The sequence below is a fragment of the Pseudorca crassidens genome, chromosome 9, assembly GCF_039906515.1.
Source record: "Pseudorca crassidens isolate mPseCra1 chromosome 9, mPseCra1.hap1, whole genome shotgun sequence".
Taxonomy (NCBI): domain Eukaryota; kingdom Metazoa; phylum Chordata; class Mammalia; order Artiodactyla; family Delphinidae; genus Pseudorca; species Pseudorca crassidens.
The window spans coordinates 11,163,584-11,182,132 of NC_090304.1; the positions used below are offsets into that span (position 1 = coordinate 11,163,584).

The following is an 18,549-nucleotide window of genomic DNA, read 5'->3' on the forward strand; positions in this document are numbered from 1 at the left end:
ATGACAGCTCTTCACATGTGTTAGGATCGATTGTGCATCTTCTATAAGTCTTCAGTCCTCTTTTCTCTAGAGCAAGTACTCCATCAACTTTTCCTCCAGGATATTACATTTTTTTTAATTTTTGAATTTTATTTTATTTTTTTATACAGTAGTTTCTTATTAGTTATCTATTTTATACATGTTAGTGTATACATGTCAGTCCCAATCTCCCAATTCATCCCACCACCACCACCCCTCCCACCACTTCCCCCCCTTGGTGTCCGTACGTTTGTTCTCTGCATCTGTGTCTCTATTTCTGCCCTGCAAACCGGTTCATTTGTACCATTTTCCAGGAGATTATATTTGAACCCTCTCATCATACAAGTCACCTTCTAGATTTTCCCTAGCTCCATATTCTTCTACGAATTTTCAGAAATAAATAAAATACACTGGGAATATTTTGTTCTGGGGAACTGCTACTTTTACCTGTGAACTATATTTCTATTAATTCATCTTGATCCTTTTAGTCTCATAAATATGGTATCAAATATAGTTTTCATATGTCTTTCAATGCTGCCTTCTCATAATTTATTTTACTAACATACATGGAGGACTTTTCATTTAACACTGATATATTGTGTTTTTATTAGTTTTGGCCAAGTGACTAAACTGACAAGTCATCTTCAGGATTTATTTTATTCATCATAATTTTGTGTCATGGTCAAAATTGCATTCATTTCCTTTGTCTAAGTCATTAACAAATATCTAAAATAGGACAGGATGAATGCAGCATCTATGGTAGTCCTCCTCTGTGACAACTGTTGTCCAACTAGATAGAAACCTGTTCAGTTAACACCATCTGTGGTACACTGTCACCATTATGATCCCCACTCCCTGTTGACCCCATCATCCTGTATCCATGTTTTTAGGTGACCCCTGTCACCCATGGATATGTGACTTGCTTTGTTGCAGGCAGAGGTTTTACCCTTACCCTTTGGTGCCTGTCCTCTCTTGCTGCCCTGAGACTGACATGTGAAGAAACCAGGCCTAGAATGACACCTTGTAGAACACAAATTGGATGTCAAGTTGAGGCTCCCTAGACCAATTCCAGTCAATCCACCAGATGACTGCAGCCACATTAGTGACCCCAGTAAGACCAGCAGAAGAACTGCCCAGTTGAGCTAGGCCAAAATGCTGACCCACAGAAACCTGGGCAAATAAAATCATCGATATTTTAAGCCCTTAAGTTTGGAGTGGTTTCTTTTGCAGCAAAAAAATAACCAATTCGCCATCCAATCTATAATAAACCATCTCTCCAAGAAGGATATCATAGGAAGCGTATCAAATCCTTCCATACAATCAAAATACACTGTAGCACTTATATAAACTGAAGCATTTAGAAGCCTTATTTTTAAAGTGAGGTGCATTTGTCTTCAGTAACTTCCTATGGGCTCTTAGTCATCACCAGGTTTTTCAAATGCTTACAAGTTATCTGCCCAATCATGCACTTCCAGAATTTTACTAGAGATTGGCATTGAGATAGCTATTTTATTGTTTGGAAACCCACTAGTAAAATAAGTCAGAAAGAGAAAGACAAATATTATATGTTATCACTTACACATGGAATATAAAAAATAAAACAAACTAGTGACTATATCAAAAAAGAAACAGACTCACAGATATAGAGAACAAACTAGTGGTTACCAGTGGGGAGAGGGAAGAAGCAGGGGCAAGATAGGAGTAGGGGATTAGGAGGTACAGACTACTATGTATAAATTAAATAAGCTACAAGGATATATTGTACAGCACAGGGAATATAGCCAATATCTTATAATAACTAGAGTATAATCTATAAAAATTGTGACTCAATGTTGTACACCTGAAACTTAAATAATATTGTAAATCAACTATATCTCAACTTTTTTTAACTAAAGGAAAAAAGAGAAATGAGCGCTCCTTTTGCAGCACATATACTAACATTGGAATGATACTGAAAAGGTTAGCATGGTCCTTGTGCAAGGATCCCACGCAAATTTGTGAAGTGTTCTGTATTTTTAAAAACAAAAAAGCAAACTCATAGGTACAGAGAGCACATGGGTGGTTGTCAGAGGTGGGTGGGGCGGGGAGAGAGGAGGCAAAATGGTGAAGGGAGGGGTCAAAAGGTACAAAATTCCAGTTCCAAAAATAAATAAGTCCTAGGGATGTAATGTAAAGCATGGTGAGTATAGTTAATAATACTGAATTTTACATTTACAAGTTACTAAGAGAGTAGAGCTTAAAAGTTCTCATCATGAGAAAAAGAAATTTGTAACTATGTGTGGTGACAGATATTAACTAGACTTGTTGTGATGATCATTTTACAATATATACAAATATTGAATCATTATGTCTTATACCTGAAACTAATATAATATGTCAATTATATCTCTATAATAAAGAAAATTAAAAATAAAAGAAATGTGCACGAGAGCAATGTGGACAGCAGATAACCAGCTAGGCTGTGTGTATGCATGTGCGTGTGTGTTAATTATAAATTACAAACTTGAATATTCTCCATGTGTTTGACTTGTACGGGACAATCTTCTGATCTGTATTTTGCCAGTCCAATTAGACAGCCCACCTACCCAGGGGTATGGTACTAGATGGTCTTTGACTTTTGCAGTCGATGTACAACTTGTGGAGGCAACTTGGCCTGTACATAATCTGTTCCAACCATCTGGTGAGTGTTCACAAACTTCAGAACCTAAAAGGATTTAGACTTCCTAACAACTTAGGATGTTATTTAATTTCCACCACTCAGATGCAATCCCTCAAGACATGAATTAAAACTGAGTAACCTGGAGGAAGAAGCGCCCTGAGCATGAGGCTTCCACTTTTGCTGCTGGGAGTCTAGCAGATGAGATGTGGTTCTGGAGCCAAAAATTCCATCAATGGGGACTCCTTGATTACCCAGACTCTTTCAGATAAATGTCATGTTTCCTCTGGGTGTCCAGTTCTGTGCTATAAAGTCTTTCCTAGAGTCCCAGCCTAGAGCCACCTTCTCCATCTCTTTCAATGATTTGGTAAGCACACATCTCACTACATCCAATCTTTTCTGTTTAAAATACAGAGGATTGTTAAAACCTAAACAATATACCTCCACGCTTTCCTATTAGATATCTTGTAAAGATATGTATTTTTTATTGAGCTATTTAGCCCAGCAACATGTCATCTAAAAAGGCTTTCCTGACCACGCTTCCCATGCCAGAACAAGTGACCACACTCTCCCCCATGCTCCCTCTGTACCTTGAGTATAACTCCACCACAGCATCTGTAACATCGTAGTGCTCATGTACACTCTGACCTCTTTGGAGAACGTAACTATTTCTGTTAGCCTGGTGTCTAGAGATTTCAAAAACACCAAATTAAGCCATTAATCGTTAATTCACAGTCATTCTTTCAGGGCAAGCTCACCTCCACCATAAAGCCTTACCTGACTCTTATTATCCCTCTGTTCTCAACTATGATAACATCACTTTCAAGGGACAGTCTCACATTGGACTTCATTATTAGGGAAACATTCCTGGCCTGTGTGTTTTATCTCCCAAATCAGATGCTGACCTCATTGATTCCAGAGACCCTGCCTAATATATCTTCAAATATCTCATAAATTTGCCACAATGAATGGGTGACACTCAAAAAAAAATCATCTGGAGAAGTACAGGTTAAATAACCTAACGGAAGAAACTGAACACACCAATCAAAGCACAGAAATACTCCAAAGACTAACACAGACTATACAAAATACTGTCTTTCTTAGTTATGCACCACTACTCTTTATTAAACATGTAGGAAGATGCACTATGCACTATGATGCACTGTGTGAAGATGCACACAGACTATATAAAATACTGTCTTTCTTAGTTATCCACCACTACTCTTTATTAAACATGTAGGAAGATGCACTATGATCAGGGTCTAACATCCAACACTTCTTTTGTGTCTGTTTTTCAAGATTCCCAGCCTTTTTGTCATCCTTGCTTTCAGTGATCCCAGGATGGGGAAAGCCCCCAGCTGTGCACAGAAAGAGACTTCCTTTATCCTTAGTAGCTAGGTGCTTGTGGTTCAGTGACAACCTTTCGATAGAGAAAGGCTGAGTCTCCTAGAAGTAACTTCCTAGCAATGGACATTACCAACCTATTTACACATCTTCCAAGATGAAACTCCAGGCAATATCATGTTATTCACACTTCACGGGATGCTTGGGGATATTATTGTTTTTATTATTGAAAGAATGGAACTAGGGAAGGAAGGAAGGAAGTAATGAAGGAAGGGGGGGAGGGAAGAAGAAAAGAAAGAGAGAAAGAAAGGTGGGAGAGAGGGAGGGAGGGAAGATGAACTAGAGCCCAGGTCAAAGGCACTTTCTCTACTACCTCTCTTTAGAGAAAGCATGAAGTATATTCTATTTATAATGTAATGTAATGAGTTAGTTCTGCTCCAGTTGCAATGATCCTCTGAGTCTTGGTTACAACAATCAATAATTCCTTCCTTCATTCATTCAGTGGGTATTTACTGAGTATCTACTACGTGTGGCAACCTGGAACATACTGGGAATGCAGCAGTGAATGAACAGAGAAGATCTTTGCTCTATTGAGTTTACAGACTAACGGGAGAGACATAGAGTAAACAAAGTAAATAATTACATTTCAAGATGGAATCTCTGTAAAGGGTTGCTCAGTTGAATTAAGGTGAAGGATTGCATAAGATGCTATTAAAAGGAGTTGGGTTTTTGAGCACAAGCCACCTGTTCTCCTTGCTTGGCCCTGCAATAAACCTGTCTCTGCTCAAAAAAACAAAGAAAAAGAAAAGATGCTATTAAGAAACAGGCCTGGGCTTCCCTGGTGGCGCAGTGGTTGAGAGTCCACCTGCCGATGCAGGGGACATGGGTTCGCGCCCCGGTCCAGGAAGATCCCACATGCCGCGGAGTGGCTGGGCCCGAGAGCCATGGCTGCTGAGCCTGCGCGACCGGAGCCTGTGCTCCGCAACGGGCGAGACCACAACAGTGAGAGGCCCGCGTACTTCAAAAAAAAAAAAAAAAGAAAGAAACAGGCCTATATGTGATGCTTCATTGTGAGTTCTGGGAGGAAGCAGTGGCTCTAAATTTTAACCAGGATCCCCTGGTATATAGAGAAGTAAGGAAACGAAAGATGCAATGACAACAGTCTTTGCCTACTGTACATTTTTGTGTCAATTTGCTAATAAATTAAATGCTGGTGTTAAAACAACAGAAAAGATAATTATAGACTGTGATAATTGCCATAAAGGCAATCAACATGGTAACACAATAGGAAATAAATGACTGAGGAATATCTATTTTAGATAAGAATGAGTATGTACACACTGTACTCAGTTTCCCCTATTGGTAACATGACTAAAGTACATTTGTCATAACTAATTAACCAATATTGACACATTCGTATGAATTAAAGTTCTTGCTTTATTCAGATTACTTTATTTTTAACATAATATCCTTTTTCCATTCAAGGATCCCATCCAGGATACCACATAGAATTCAGCTGTCATGTCTCTTTAGGTTCTTGGCTGTGAGTTTCTTGGACTTTCCTTGTTTTTAATAACCTTGACAGTTTTGAGAAGTTCTGGTCAGGTATTTTGTAGAGTGTCCTTCAAATTGAATTTGTCTGACAGTTAGACAAGGGGTTATGAGTTTGGGGTAGAAAGACACGGAGGTAAAGCATCATTCTCATCACATCATGTCAAGGGTACATACTGAAAACATGACTTCACTATTGACGTTGACTTTGATCACCTGACAGAGGTAGTGTTTGTCAGGTTCTCTAGTGTAAACTTACCCTTTTTTCTCCCTTTCCAAATTGTATTTTTTGGAAGGAAGTCGCCACTTAAGTTCACACTTAAGGAATAGGGAGTTATTCGCCCCCAAATTGAGAGGGAAGTATCTACTACTTGGAATTCTACTGTATGGGAGATTTGTCTATTCTCCCCCTTTAATTTTATTCAATTATGTATTTGTATCAGCAACTAATTATGAATATTTATTTTGTCCTTTAGGTCATAATCCATGTACTGCTTTATATTTTTACACTGTGAATATTTTTATTTATTACAGGTAAGAATAGGGGGAAGATAAAAGAAAGGAAGGAATGGAGAAATGGGGAATGGTAGGAAGCAAGAAAAGAGATGAATAATAATGAAGAGACTTCTTGGCTCTGTCTTTTGAGCATACATCCATTTCAGAGAAGAGATGCAGGTCAAAAATTAGACGAAGTGTTCAGGCACTGAGTTCCTCCCCCTCTCTTCTGATCTCATCCCATATCCAACATCAGATATAGTATGAGATCTTGAGACCTAACTGTGGGAAAAGGCATGCTCCTCTCTTTAAGGATCTTATAGTCCAGAGTGGGTAACAAACATGATAACAAATGACCATGATTTGATGCAACAAAGGCTAAACTGAAACATGCATGAAGTACTGTGAGAGGCATGGTGGGGAGTGAATTACAGTCTGGGGTAACCAAGCAAGCCTTCACAGAAGATGTGGCATTGGAGCAGCTGAGGAAGGATGAGCTGGAGTTTTCTAGGAAAATAATTGGAGAAGCACACTCCAGAGAGAGAGAGATTGACATTTGGACTGCCGTGAGGAACTAACAGAATTGCTTATTTTACCATTAGGGGAAAAAGTATATTTATTTTCCCAAGGCCTCAAGATTACAAGGAATGAAATAATCAGGATACTAGGGCTTTGTAAGACATGAGAAAGAGGGAAAAGAATATAGACTGTACAGTCTTATAAATGAGTTGTGTCCGTGCATGAAACAAGAAAATATCTCTGAACTATTGGCCCCAATATTTGAGAACTGGCATACTTTATTTAGATGTGTGCTAAATCTTTGTTTCCAGTTGTTACCAGAGTTCTCTTTGTTAGAGTTAATTTAATACAAATTCAACTTTATTCTTGAGTCGGATAATTATGCCTTACGGTGACACAGTGCCATCAGAGAATTATTATAACATGCCCACATATATATCCCTAAAGGTTCTAACTCCATTTAATAAGCCTCAGGGTAATGAATCCAGGGAGTGGATAATCACTGAGCTGAAGCCCTGGTCTCCTGACAAATCTCTTGCTCCAATGTCAACCTTCAAAACTCCAGCTTCCATTTCTGGTTCTTGTCCAGGTTTTGAAACTAATTATTTCTTTTATTTACTGTTTTTTTTTAACACCCATGGCCTTTGGTTGTTCCCTTTACCAGCTTCATTCATTAAAATGAGTGAAAACAGGCAATGCTATACTTTCAGATGACTCACCCCTGATCATCAAAGTAGAGACTTTGCATGTGTACAGTACTTTTCCATAAGCAAGGTTCTTCCAAGAATATTATCATTTTTATCCTCTTAACAGAATCCCTATGAAATGGACATTATAATACACATTTGTCAAATTGAGAAATGGAGCATCAAGACACTTAAGGGATTAGTCCAAGGTCACCCAGCTAGTAAGAGACAGGAGTAGAATACCAACTTAAATGTTCTGATTCAGTCCAGCTCACAATGAAGGCAGCATACAAGTTCCCAAAATGATGTTTCAGTATATTGTGTGGTTCTAAATATGAAACTCGATGATCTACTCTGTCATCTACATTATGAAAACTTGGATTCCACATTTTAATTCGTCCATTTCCTCTCAACAGAATTGCGCAGATTTGCATGAATATCAACCCAGCAGACAGTAAAAAAATCAACCTAATTACTGTAAGCAAATGCTGGCATTTTGCCATCAGTTGTCTGTCATAGATAGAGGACCCTTTAAGATCATCTAACCCAACCTCCTAATTTTTACAAAAAAAAAAAAAAAGTGGAAAGGACTCTCAGAATGTTACAAGACTAGTTAATGACAACACCAGACCTAGAACCCAAGCCAACCCGGTCATCACCCCAGTACTCTTTCCAACTGATCACATGAAACAAACGAACAAGACAATTTCCCACAGCCTGCTGTCTAAAACGTGCTATCATGGTTATCAACCTTCAGATTCTAGCTCAGAAATTGGTCTCAGAAGTAATAATAATATCTTACAATTGTATGGCAAGTTTCCATTTACAAAATGTTTTCACGTGCACTTGATCCTCAAGACCAAAATGTTCCTAGTTTGCTATTATATTATCCTCATTTGGCAAATGGGGAGTACACCTAGGCTCTGTGAGTCTGAGTGATTTGCCCAAGGTCTACTGATGGCAAGTATATGCTCTTTCTAGTTTTTTATGCTTTCTTTTCAGTAAACTAGTAATAGGAATATTAGGGCAGATTGCATATCCAAATAGGTAAGTTGCCTTGCCCAGGAATTTAAGTTTATGTCTAAATTTGAATTTGGCATCATTATTTTCATTATAAATATAATCCATAATTATTAAAGAAAGTGTTTAAGGGGATAAAAATGAAAAGTTCTTAAAAATCACATTTATTCCCACTACTGAAGAAAAACTGTTATTAACATTTTGTTAAATTTCCATTTGATCTCTTGTTTAGCATGTTTTTAATGTACCTGTAGTCATACATTATCCTCTTTCACTCAAAGTTATATTCATTTCCTATGTCATTACAGACCTATTGTAGACATAGTTTTTGATAACTAAGATTCTATCATGTTCTTAAGAAATTATTTGTTCAAGGGATTATGGCTAATGCTTTTTTAAAAAAAATTACCTCTTAGAGATAGATCCTAAAGTATGTGGTAACTAGGAGTTAAAATAGCCCAACTAGGGGAGTGAATGGAAATATAGATGAAAGAAGGGAAGCCAGGAGTTGATGACTGCTGAAGCTGAGTGATGGGCACCCAGGGATTCATTGAACTCTTCTTGCCACTTGGGTATTTTGACATTACCCACAATAAAAAGGTTTTTTTAAAGAAAACATCTTACCATGTTGCAGGGAAAAGTGGGGGCATCAGAGGATGGTAATGTCCCGGGTCTCAGGCGAGTCCTGGGACGGCCGCCAAGTGTGGATTCTTGGCTTTGCACAGGAAAGAATTCAAGAGTGAGCCACAGTAAAGTGAAAGCAGGTTTATTTAGAGAGCTATAGATTCCATAGACAGAACGTGGTCCATCTCAGAATGTGAGAGCAGCCCTGGAAGAAACACACTCCCCATACAGGGTGTGGGCCATTTCAGAAGGCGAGAGGCCCCGAAATATGGTGTAGTTAGTTTTTATGGGCTAAGTAAGTTTGTAGGCTAATGAGTAGAAGGAGATTATTCCAACTATTTTGGGGAAGGGGTGGAGATTTCCAGGAACTGAGTCACCACCTACTTTTTGGCCTTTTATGGTCAGCCTCGGAACTGTCACGACGCCTGTGGGTGTGTCATTTAGCATATGCTGATGTATTACAATGAGCGTATAATGAGGCTCAAGGTCTAGTGGAAGTCGACTTGTCTGCCATCTTGGACCTAGCTGGTTCTAACCACTTTAAGTTTTGTCCTCAATGGCCATGTCATCCTTTTAAGGATTGTGCCCTGCCCCCTTTCTGTCTCAAGCATGTGATTGTAAAAGTGTGTTGTAGATTTAGATTGTCATTCTCAATTCATTACTCTCTCCCTCTGCCACATAGCCTGGCTGTACCCTAGAGGAGGCAGAGTAAATTGGCGGGCTCCATCGACATCGGTCTTGGTCACGTGACTCTCTCTGACCAATGGAATGTTAGCACACATGATGGAGCACAGATTTCAGACATGCTTGCTTGATTTGACTAACCCCTTACCTTCCTGTATCACAATGAGGAAACCATGCCCCAGGAAGCATGACCCTTCAGTTTGGTCCCAAAACAAGACATGTGCAGAAGACCTAAACACAATCTGAAGCCTGAAGCCAAGTCTATCCAACCTTCACCCTGAAGCAGAGCTGCCCAAGCTGGCACACAATCACCTGCACAATTTTTTTAAGTAGATAAATAAATTCATGCTTATAAGTCACTAGGTTTGGGATTGGTTTGCTATACAACATATTTGCAGCAATCGCTGATTAACACAGAGTCAAACCATTCTCCCCAAACTAAACATTTTAGGTATTTCCAGTTTTTTAATAATACAAATAGTGTACATGTTTTCGTACATAAAATTGCTCCACTTTTTCTGATCATTAAGTTCAGATATGCTGTTATGATGCTGTTTATGTGGGTAGGTTGAGAAAGTTTTATTTGTGAATATTTTTCTAAAAAGGAAAAATATGAAAAGAATTAGAACAAACTCATGCTTTGTTTCTTAATGTCAGAAAGATTGTAAATATAATTTTGTTTTCTTTCTTGACATTCAAAAAGATTCTTTCCTCTTTCTCATGGAACTTGATAAAACTAGCTCATCTGTAATGTTTCTCAAGTTCTGTCTCTTTCTTCCCACATTCCAAGAGCAAAAAAAGTACAGAGGCCTGATTGTGTAGTAGCAGCATCCCATGTTGATGTGGGTGGGCTTCACTGCAAATAAAAGGGCACTTTTGTTTGATTTTCTAGAGACTGATCGATCTTAATGGATATATGTCATATGTTCCATTTACAAAAACTGGAACTGAATCAGTGAATCCCACCTAGATCCATTTTCCACCTGGAAAATTCAGGAATATGTGGCTAACTGCTAAATGGGCCAAAAGGTATTACAGTATCTATGGGCAACGGGACCCAGTGTCCAATGTTGCAACAACTTGTGAATAATTCTTTGGAGAGAAACTCTGTGACCTCCTCTGAGTCATCACTCTGCTGAGAACTCTAATTGTTCTCATGAAAATTCCAACTATGTTTTGTTACTGTATCTAAAATAAGGAGGGAGTAGAGTAGGGAGAGGGGAAGGAGAAGAGAGAAGGGAAAGAGGAAGAGGAAGGGGAAGGAGATAAGGAGGAGTTGTTCCCGGAGGTCAGGGAAATTATATATATTCTTTCAATACTTAATGCAATAGTTGCTAGAGAAGAAGGAGAAGGAAGAAAATGAGGAGTGAAGATGGGGGGGGAGGGGGAGGAGATGAAGGAAAAAAAGGCAAAGTTGAAGAAGGAGCTGTTCCTGGACGTTAGAGTTAGGGTTAGGGACCAAACTGTGCGCGTGCGTGTGCATAATATGGAACACATAATTGCTAGACAAAGATGTTAAATCACAGAGGAGTCTGTCTGGCTTCTCACTCTTCCAATTAATAATATGCACCTGGAACCAAGCTGTTCCTCTGCAATGCTACTTTACAGGGCGATGCTCAAAGCGCAGTTCCCAAGGCCAGGAGCGTCCACATCACCTGGAAACCTGTTACAAAGGCAAATTCTCAGGCCCTACCTCAGACCTACTTAATCAGAAACTGGAGAAGGTGCGGTCCAGCGACCTGAGTTTTAACAAGCCTTCCATGCGATTCTGATACCTAATAAAGTTTAAGATCCACTGCTCTAGAAAGTAGCCCAGCTGGGACGTGATCAACATTCACAGCTATCCCCCAATTTTTACCATCCATTCTCCGTCCTCATTCTCTTCCGGGAGACTAGGGTTGGCATGGTTACTATCACCACAAGCGTCAGTAATTTCTCTGGTTATTAGAGTCAAAGTGTGGGAAATTCTCTTACCACCACTACCCCTTTACATTGTGGTTTCAATGTCAGTTCCATTTTCAGCAATAAGTGATATTTCAAAACAAAAATGCGATATTCAGATACGCTCCACATGTGTTCCACACAGTGGCCAATCTGGCACCTGAAAAGCGATTTATCTGTTAGTTCAGTTCTCAAAGTCTTTAGTATGCTGTTTGGAATCATTTCCACTAGTATGTGGCTCAGGGGTGAGCCCAGGAGTTCATAAACAACCTTATCAGGTCATTTTCCTAAGTTCCTCCCTCTCCAAAATCTCCTTGGTATTTTCCAGTTCCCGAAGGTTCTCCTATTTGGGTCAGAAAGCTGAGGCTTTATTTACCCTACGCTGAAGGGAGTTTCCCTCGACAGCACCCAAGTCTGAGTCCAAGCAGCAGGAAGACGGGAGAGAAGAAATCGACAGGGGTTCACCTACCTTCTAGGACAACAGGTCCTTTGATTGGAGAAGAAAGTACCCTCCCTCGGAGTTCCAGGTGCCTTTGGTTCCCGCTGCTGCCATTGTCACCACCAGCAGGTCCCTTCTCACTCTTCAAGTCTGCACCAGATGGTTTCTCTTGGAGCCCTGTCTATCCTTGTCAAAACCCACTTCTGGGTTTCAGGCTGCCTTGAGTCCAGGCCAAGGAATACCGGAGAGGGAACAAAATGCGATAAACCAGCCACCAGTTGAGTAGTACTTTTTTTTTTTTTTGCGGTACGTGGGCCTCTCACAGTTGTGGCCTCTCCCGTTGCGGAGCACAGGCTCCGGACGCGCAAGCTCAGCGGCTATGGCTCACGGGCCCAGCCACTCCGAGGCATGTGGGATCTTCCTGGCCCGGGGCACGAACACACGTCCCCTGCAGCGGCAGGAGGACTCTCAACCACTGCGCCACCAGGGAAGCCCAAGTTAGGTAGTACTTAATTCTGGTCTTCTTCCCCAAACTGCCTGCGACTGTTTGCTTTTCAGAGTCCCCAAATGGCTGCTCCTTGCATTTTGTCCAAGTTTTATATCCACATTCGGTGGGAGGGATGGGGTAGATGATGCTTACTTTATTTTGCCCAGAACCAGAACCAATCTAGATATTCCTTTTTTATTGAACTAAAAGCTATCTCTCCATAATTTCTTATTTTTAGTTTTTGTTTTACATCCTGGCGTCTCACAAAATAAAGCTTACTTTCCCCCCGCTCAAATCCCTATATCTTCAGGTTTCCTCTTCTCAAAGCTAAAATTAAAAGTGTAATGGTTTTATAAAACTTAGATTTCTTATTTTAGGGTAAATAAAGTCGAACCACAGATGGACTTGGTAGGTACAACTTGTGGGGTATCCAACTTCATTTGCTTTTTTGATCTCCATTTGAAATTGAAAAGTAGACATTGCACAAAGTTTCTTTTCTATCATAAGATATATCAGATTGGCAGAACTCTTGCATCTGGAGATAACCTTTGTCCCCCACGACCCGGCCACTGCAAATCTGCTCCTTATCTCGGTTTCAAGATGAACCCCAAGACCATCCACTGTGGTCTCAGTCTTACTCCACATAAGTTCTGCAGCAGCTCTGGTCTCTGGTTCCTGGTCTTCTGGAGAAAAAGATAGTTTGCATTCTTTATGGATTTTGGCAACTCTCTATTGACCTTATATTGACTTTTCTCTCTATTGAAAGCTTCAGTGGCTCTGAGCTCGAGAAAAATCCATTTCAGAACCCAGATTTTTTCAATTTGCCTGAAACATATGTACTAACCGGTTTCTTTTTTTTAAGTTGCTCTAATTTTTACAGTAATCTGACATGTTCATCTTTGGCTCTTCTGCAGCATCTACACCTAACCTGCCTAGGTTTTCTCTTGTTTATTATGCTCTCGTTAAGTGATGCCATTTTCCCATGAAGTTTACTTCTGTTAAAATCTCTCCTCTCGGGCTTCCCTGGTGGCGCAGTGGTTGAGAGTTCGCCTGCCGATGTAGGGAACACGGGTTCGTGCCCCAGTCCGGGAAGATCCCACATGCCACGGAGCGGCTGGGCCCGTGAGCCATGGCTGCTGAACCTGAGTGTCCAGAGCCTGTGCTCCGCAACGGGAGAGGCCACAACAGTGAAAGGCCCGCGTACCGCAAAAAAAAAAAAAAAAAAATCTCTCCTCTCACTAAGAGCAGTCCCCAATTTTTTCTGTTTCAAAGTTCTGCTCCTTTGGGGGACGGTTCCTGTTTATTATCTCCACTTCTCAGGTCAGTTCCCTGCTTAAACGCTCATATATCATCTAGCACAAAGAAGAGACTCAAAAATAGTTGTTGAACAAAAATCTACTGTGAGTCTCATGAATGATGAAGGCTTTCCAGTCTAAAGTAGTTCTTCCCATATCATTAGACCTTCTTTGATGTCTCATTATTTATATGCCCAGGAAGATTGATTTAAATTAAGTCAACAAATATCCATTAACTACATGTGTAGAATTTTAAAAAAAAAGCTCACCATTGTGTTTGATTTTAGTCAGACATGTAGTCTAATAATTTTTAAGTACATAATATTATCTATAATATGAGACAGAATGCCATAAGGAAGGTTTATATAAGTTTAAAGAAAAGCCTGTTCCTGATTATACTATTAGGAAAGACTTTATGGAGAAAATGGAACAGGATAGAAAGCCCAGAGATAAACCCACACACATATGGTCACCTTATCTTTGATAAAGGAGGCAGGAATGTACAGTGGAGAAAGGACAGACTCTTCAATAAGTGGTGCTGGGAAAACTGGACAGGTACATGTAAAAGTATGGGATTAGAACACTCCCTAACACCATACACAAAAATAAGCTCAAAATGGATTAAAGACCTAAATGGATTAAAGACCTATACAGACAGTATAAAACTCCTAGAGGAAAACATAGGGAGAACTCTCTCTGACATAAATCGCAGTAATATCTTTTCTAATCCATCTCTCAGAATAATGGAAATAAAAACAAAAATGAATAAACGGGACCTAATTAAACTCAAAAGCTTTTGCACAGCAAAGCAAAGCATAAAAAACAAAACGAAAAGACAGCTCACAGATTGGGAGAAAATATTTGCAAATGATGTGACTGACAAGGGATTAGTCTCCAAAATTTACAAACAGCTCATGAGGCTTAATATCATCAAAACAAACAACCGAATCAAAAAATGGGCAGAAGACCTAAACAGACATTTAACCAAAGAAGACATGCAGATGGCCAAGAGGTACATGAAAAGATGTTTACCATCGTTAATTATTAGAGAAATGCAAATCAAAACTATAATGAGATATCACCTCACACCAGTCAAAATGGCTATCATCAAAAAATCCACAAACAATAAATGCTGGAGAGGGTGTGGAGAGAAGGGAACCCTCCTACACTGTTGGTGGGAATGTAAACTGGTACAGCCACTATGGAGAACAGTCTGGAGGTTCCTTAAAAAACTAAAAATAGAGCTACCCTCTGACCCTGCAATCCCACTTCTGAGGATATATCTGGAGAAAAACATGGTCTGAAAGGATACATGCAAACCAATGTTCATTGCAGCACTGTTTACAATGGCCAAAACGTGGAAGCAACCTTAATGTCCATCAATAGAGGAACGGATAAAGAAGATGTGGTATATATGTACAATTGACTAATACTCATCCATTAAAAGGAATGAAATAATGTCATTTGCAGCAACATGGATGGACCTAGAGATTGTCATACTGTGGAAAGTAAGTCAGACAGAGAAAGAGAAATATTGTATGATATCCCTTATATGCAGAAGCTAAAAAGAAATGATACAAATGAACTTATTTACAAAACAGAAACAGGCTCACAGACTTAGAGTACGAACTTACGGTTACCAGGGGGTAAGGGTGGGGGGAAGGGATAGTTAGGGAGTTTAGGATTGACATGTACACACTACTGTATTTAAAATGGATAACCAACAAGGACCTACTCTATAGCACAAGGAACTCTGCTCAATGTTATGTGGCAGCCTGGATGGGAGTAGAGTTTGGGGGAGAATGGTTACATGTATATGTATGGCTGAGTTGCTTTGCTGTGCACCTGAAACTTTCACAACATTGTTAATTGGCTATATTCCAATATAAAATAAAAAGTTTTAAAAAAAATAAAGTTCCTCAAATGAGTTCATTGTGTGGCAAAAAAAGAAAGAAAGAAAGAAAGAAATAGCTTCTGGGGAAGAAGAACTACAATCCTGCAACCTGTGGAACAAAAACCAAATTCACAGAAAGATACACAAGATGAAAAGGCAGACAGCTATGTACCAGATGAAGGAACAAGATAAAACCCCAGAAAAACAACTAAATGAAGTGGAGATAGGCAACCTTCCAGAAAAAGAATTCAGAATACTGATAGTGAAGATGATCCAGGACCTCAGAAAAAGAATGGAGGCAAAGATCAACACGATGCAAGAAATGTTGAACAAAGACCTAGAAGAATTAAAGAACAAACAAACAGAGATGAACAATACAATAACTGAAATGAAAACTACACTAGAAGGAATCAATAGCAGAATAACTGACACAGAAGAATGGATAAGTGACCTGGAAGACAGAATGGTGGAATTCACTGCTGCGGAACAGAATAAAGAAAAAAGAATGAAAAGCAATGAAGACAGCCTAAGAGACCTCTGGGGTAACATTAAACACAACATTCGTATTATAGGGGTCCCAGAAGGAGAAGAGAGAGAGAAAGGACCCGAGAAAATATTTGAAGAGATTATAGCCGGAAACTTCCCTAACATGGGAAAGGAAATAGCCACCCAAGTCCAGGAAGTGCAGTGACTCCCATACAGGTTAAACCCAAGGAGAAACATGCTGAGACACATAGTAATCAAATTGGCAAAAATTAAAGACAAAGAAAAATTATTGAAAGCAGCAAGGGAAAAATGACAAATAACATACAAGGGAACTCCCATAAGGTTAACAGCTGACTTCTCAGCAGAAACTCTACAAGTCAGAAGGGTGTGGCATGATATACTTAAAGTGATGAAAGGGAAGAGCCTACAACCAAGACTACTCTACTCGGCAAGGATCTCATTCAGATTCGAAGGAGAAATCAAAAGCTTTACAGACAAGCAAAAGCTAAGAGAATTCAGCACCACCAAACCAGCTCTACAACAAATGCTAAAGGAACTTCTCTAAGTGGGAAAAACAAGAGAAGAAAAGGACCTACAAAAACAAACCCAAAACAATTAGGAAAATGGTCATAGGAACATACATATCGATAATTACCTTAAACGTGAATGGATTAAATGCTCCAACCAAGAGACACAGGCTCACTGAATGGATACCAAAAAAAAGACCCATATATATGCTGTCTACAGGAGACCCACTTCAGACCTAGGGACACATACAGACTGAAAGTGAGGGGATGGAAAAAGATATTCCATGCAAATGGAAATCAAAAGAAAGCTGGAGTAGCAAAACTCATATCAGATAAAATAGACATTAAAATAAAGAATGTTACAAGAGGGAGCTTCCCTGGTGGCGCAGTGGTTGAGAGTCTGCCTGCCGATGCACGGGACATGGGTTCGTGCCCCGGTCTGGGAAGATCCCACATGCTGTGGAGCGGCTGGGCCCGTGAGCCATGGCCGCTGAGCCTGTGTGTTCGGAGCCTGTGCTCCGCAACGGGAGAGGCCGCAACAGTGAGAGGCCCACATACCTCAAAAAAAAAAAAAAAAAAGAATGTTACAAGAGACAAGGAAGGACACTACATAATGATCAAGGGATCAATCAAAGAAGAAGATATAACAATTATAAATATATATGCCCCCAACGTAGGAGTACCTCAATACATAAGGTAACTGCTAACAGCTATAAAAGAGGAAATCGACAGTAACACAATAATAGTGGGGGACTTTAACACCTCAATTACACCAATGGACAGATCATCCAAAATGAAAATAAATAAGGAAACACAAGCTTTAAATGACACAATAGACCAGATAGATTTCATTGACATTTATAGGACATTCTATCCAAAAATAGCAGATTACACTTTCTTCTCAAGTGCGCACGGAATATTCTCCAGGATAGATCACATCTTGGGTCCCAAATCAAGCCTCAGTAAATTTAAGAAAATTGAAATCATATAAAAAATATTTTCTGACCACAGCGCTATGAGATTAGAAATGAATTACAGGGAAAAAAACGTAGAAAACACAAATACATGGAGGCTAAACAATACGTTACTAAATAACTAAGAGATCACTGAAGAAGTCAAAGTGGAAATCAAAAAATACCTAGAGACAAATGACAATGAAAACATGATGATCCAAAACCTATGGGATGCAGCAAAAGCAGTTCTAAGAGGGAAGCTTATAGCTATACAAGCCTACTTCAAGAAACAAGGAAAATCTCAAATAAACAATGTAACCTTACGCCTGAAAGAACTAGAGAAAGAAGAACAAACGAAACCCAAAGTTAGCAGAAGGAAAGAAATCATAAAGATCAGAGCAGAAATAAATGAAATAGAAACAAAGAAAACAATAGCAAAGATCAATAAAACCAAAAGCTGGTTCTTTGAGAAGATAACCAAAATTGATAAACCATTAGCCAGACTCATCAAGCAAAAGAGGGAGAGGACTCAAATCAATAAAATTACAAATGAAAAAGGAGACGTTACAACAGACACCACAGAAATACAAAGCATCCTAAGAGACTACTACAAGCAACACTATGCCAATAAAATGGACAACCTGGAAGAAATGGACAAATGCTTAGAAAGGTATAACCTACGAAGACTGAACCAAAAAGAAATAGAAAATATGAACAGACCAATCACAAGTAATGAAATTGAAACTGTGACTTAAAATATTCCAACAAACAAACGTCCAGGACCAGATGGCTTCACAGGTGAATTCTATCAAACATTTAGAGAAGAGCTAACACCCATCCTTCTCACACTCTTACAAAAAATTGCAGAGGAAGGAACACTCCCAAACTCATTCTATGAGGCCACCATCACCCTGATACCAAAACCAGACA

General features: G+C 39.4%; 1 long non-coding RNA gene and 1 other non-coding gene across 3 annotated transcripts in view; one reads left to right on the forward strand and one right to left on the reverse strand.

Annotated features, from left to right (window-relative positions):
* Positions 1 to 18,549, reverse strand: part of LOC137230162 (uncharacterized) — a 55,413-nt gene that overhangs the window by 25,478 nt on the left and 11,386 nt on the right. The window lies entirely within an intron of this gene.
* On the forward strand, positions 1,930 to 2,035 carry LOC137231401 (U6 spliceosomal RNA). Its single transcript, XR_010946522.1, has one exon. It is a non-coding gene; the product is annotated as a U6 spliceosomal RNA (small nuclear RNA).